Source organism: Cryptomeria japonica, chromosome 2 (genome assembly GCF_030272615.1).
Source record: "Cryptomeria japonica chromosome 2, Sugi_1.0, whole genome shotgun sequence".
Taxonomy (NCBI): domain Eukaryota; kingdom Viridiplantae; phylum Streptophyta; class Pinopsida; order Cupressales; family Cupressaceae; genus Cryptomeria; species Cryptomeria japonica.
Window position 1 is genome coordinate 645,669,345 of NC_081406.1, and position 4,679 is coordinate 645,674,023.

A 4,679-nucleotide genomic window follows, 5' to 3' on the forward strand; every position below is an offset into this window, starting at 1 on the left:
AGAATAGGTGCTCCTTAATCCTTAACTGCCAACATTCAAAGGAGGTGCAAGAAATAAGGGATTAGATTGGGATTGTGTTGTCTAAAATTTTGGGAAAATAGATACCCCTCAATCCTCAACTCTCAATCGAAGAGATGTTAGCCAATATTCGAAGGAGGTGCAATAAATAAGGGATGATGTTGGGATTGTGTTGTGGAAAATCTTGGCGAAATAGATACCCCTTGATCTTCAACTCTCAATTGAAGAGATGTCAACCAACATTCAAAAGGCAGCCAATAAATAAAGGATGAAGTTGGGATTGTGTTGTGGAAAATTTTACAGAGTAGATACTCCCCAATCCTCAACTACTAACATTCAAAAGAGGTGCAATAAATAAGGATGAGGTTGGGATTGTGTCATAGAAAATTCTAGTAGAATAGATGCCCCTCAATCCTAGATGTAGCCAACATTTAGAGGAGATGTACTAAATAAGGGATGAGGTTGGGATTGTTGTCGAATTTTTCAATGGGATAGATACTCCTCAATCCTCAATTGTCAATATTTAAAGGAGGTGCAATAAATAAGGGATGAGGTTGGGATTATGTAATGAAATTTTTTGGGAGAATAGATACCTTGCAATCCTCAACTCTCGATCAAAAATATGTTGACTTAGAGTCTTAGACTCGTGTTCTCAATACCAATAGATTGAAAAAAAATCAATTTGAAGATGGTTAGCCCTCAACCAAAACAAAGAAAAATTCACATAATGATTATGTATTGTTAAATTATAATTGATAATAATTAATCATTAGTAAATGTTGATTGTTATAATAATATTTTAGTGAATAAAACTTTAATTAACTTATTTTGAAAGTTAAGTATTTCAAATAGATGTAATAGTTGTTCATAGAATATTTTAAAGCTTCAATTGTGATAATTCTTAAATTGTTGAATTTATATTAAATATTACCCTTATTCACAATATTTATGAATTAGATGGATTTATAAATAAAACATGAGTAATAAGAGTTATCAGTATTGTGATTGGTGGGTAAGTTATATGGTAGAGGAGGGTTGGACCCCGTTCCAAGCTGATAATCCCAATGACATGGAGGCTAAGGAAACACGGGCCTTTGGCATGGAAGCCATAGATGATAAGGATGAATAATAAATTTTCATAACACAGTTTTGTTTGTCGTATACTGATATAACTACTCTAATACACAGGGATGTAGGATCTATAGATAGTATAAGGCACATATAGAACTGTTTATGAAAGCACTTTGATATTAGGATGGCTTAGAAATGTATGACTCTGTTATAGCATAGATAGCAAAGGGTAAGGATGCTTACTTGATGGTATTTACAAGACATATATATGCTAAAATAAGTAAAGTTTAGAATCTGGATTGCTCTTTGAGTCAGGCATATACTCTTATGTTGGCTCTCTATTATTAGCTTCATATACTAAAATAAGTAAAGTTTAGAATCTGGATTGCTCTTTGAGTCAGGCATATACTCTTATGTTGGCTCTCTATTATTAGCTTCTTAGACATGAATGAACAGGCTCAACCTGAGGACACCCGCACTCATTCATTTGCAAAATGCAGTAATAGGAAGTACTTTCGTAACTCTTGCATATTGGTTTAATTCAGCATTTGCATTTAGACATCTCTAAGATCATAATATCAAGGACATATCATGAACTACATGACAGATGGGTTGTATTATTATCAGTCTCTTGATGACCAGTGTTTATGCATCTATTGTTATTGTAGCCTGGGTAATCTTTCATATTATAGCCAACAATAGGATCTTGATGCTGACTTAATATGAAAGAAGCCTAGGCTATAATAACAATAGTGGAAAGCATAACAAAAGTATGCAGAGATAATACTAGTTCTTCTTCTTTTTTACACTAACACCTCATGAAGTGGTTTGCAGCAGGATTGTCTTGTGAATTTGTTTTGTAGGTAAAGAAGAAGGCAGAAAATATGGTAAAAGTGGCAACCATTCTCAAGGAAGTTTGGTGAAAGCAAGTTGCACATGGAAAATTACAGATACTAGGTCTATGAAGGGATTTTTGTACGCCCTGAATGAAGAGATTGTAAAGGAATATATGTAACTCAATAAATGATGTATAAATGTAAATATTAGCTACTGACTGGACCTATGGTCCCGGGCAAGCCCGGAGGTTTTCTCCTCTCCGCTCTTTCCTACCAGCGCCCGCACTGAGCGGAGATTGTAATTTTATTTATCAATAAAATATGGCTTCGGCCTTTTACCAAGCAAAAAAAAAAATGAGTTATAAGTATTGTGAAATATATAAATACTATAGCAAATGAGAGGATTATTATAATATTTATCTCTTATTTGTTATAATTATAAAGTGTCTCAAATATTTATTACAATTTATTACTAAATTAAAAAATTGAGTTATATTTACAATTTATGTATATATTAAGAAAATAATAATAATACCTTTATAACTCAATGTAAAATATTCAAATTTACACACTAGAGTGTCATGTAAAATGAAATAACTCTAATTCATTTTAAATATCTACAAATAATCCATCATCGACACACATCATCTCCTAACATCATCATTTGAATATCAAATTTTACACATCATTTAACCACCAATTATTTTTGCTTGGCATACCTTCTAACTTGCTTAAAATCATGTTTATAGGCTCCACCATTCTTAGATAGTAGAAGTGAACATGATTATGAAAACCAGAAACATAAATATCAAGGTCTCATATTAGGTTTAGAACCACAAAAATAGAATCAATGATGTGGGTGCAAAGATCATAACAATAGATGTGGATATGAGAATTATAGATGTGGGACTAAAGTAGAACAAAGCATTAAAAAAATTAAGCTATTAAAATTTTACATTCATAAATTTAATAATATAAAATAGAAATAGATCACACAACACATCACAACAAATCATTTACTTGTCACATCTAAATTTAAGTACTCTTATCCATATTTATTAACTTTTTTACATATTTCAATACTATTTTGAAACTCAACCATATTATCTAAATTAAATATATACTAATTATTATAATTAAATAATCTAAATAAAATTTGAAAAAGAATATTATAGTGAGCACTTAACAAATCATCTCCTTGTCACATCTAAAATAAGCACTCTTATCCATCTTTATTATATTCTTTATATATTTTAATACTATTTTGAAACTCAACTACATTATGTAAATTAAATATCTACTAATTATTATAATTAAATAATCTTTTTTTAAAGAATATTACAGTGAACACTTTTTTATGTAAATTAAATATCTACTAATTATTATAATTAAATAAACCTTTTTTAAAGTATATTATAGTGAGCACTTTTTTATGTAAATTAAATATCTATTGATTATTATATAATTAATTAATCTATTTTTTAAAGAATATTAGAGTGAACCCTTTTTTATTCTTTATAATAATGTATATCTAAAGTTGTGTATGTGACCGTGTTAAAGATATTAAATTTACTTAATTGAAATTATTAATATTATCTTTAATTGAATTAAAAAGTATACATATGATTTTTAGGTTAGATGTTTATAAATTTACCATGAGAATAACTCAAATTTATTATATATATAATATGTAAAAAAATTATAATTTTTTTGTTTATAGATATATGCATAATCTATTATTGCTAATGCATTTCATGCTAGAAGAGATAAGAATGAATGGTTGATTGATAGCGGATGTTCAAATCATATGACTAGTGATAAGAATAAGTTCATAAAATGAAAAGTACAATTAAACTTATATTGTTTTCAATTGCTCTCCAAGATAAAGATGAGCTTTCCATAATATTTATATTTAAGATTTTATGTTCCCTTACTCTCCAAAATAAAAATGGTGTTCATAATGTTTACATTTTAAACATTTATGTTATATAAAGATTATTTTAAAAAGATTTATGCATAATAATTTTAAATAAAAAATAAAATAGTATTCTATTTATACATTACATTATCTAATTTAAATATACATGTATATAATCATATAATTTATTTTATATAAAATTTAAAAATAAAATACTAATATTAAAATTACTTTTACCTTCTTTTCGACCTTTAATATTCAATGCACTCATAAATATTCAACTAAACTTAATTATTAGATCTTCTTCCCTACATTTTAAAGACCCTCCTTTAACCACAATTTACATCACTCCTCTTAAAATATGATCTCCAAATCATTATTTTTTCTTAAATGTATGATAGAGGTTATTAAATATTCAACTACACTTAATTATTAGGTCTTATTCCCTACATTTTAAAGACCCTACTTTAACCACAATTGACATCACTACTAACATTTTGCAAGTATGAATTATAGAAAATATTTGAAATAAAAATAAGAATCAATGAGAAGTTTTATATATAATTCAGATTCAATTAATTTACATATATTATAACTATTTTTTATTTATAAATTTAATATTAAATAATTATTAAAAATAGAAATATTAATTAATAGATTTAAATATTAAAAATAAAAGAAAATAAGAAAGACTATCTAAATAAACTGTAATATTAAATTGGTAAATAAAAATGTACACTTGTAATGGTGAGATTCATAATCAATTTGTCAATTTCTATTTAGTTTTGGGTATGTTTTAATGGAATTGTTAATGCATTTACATAATTAAAAATAGT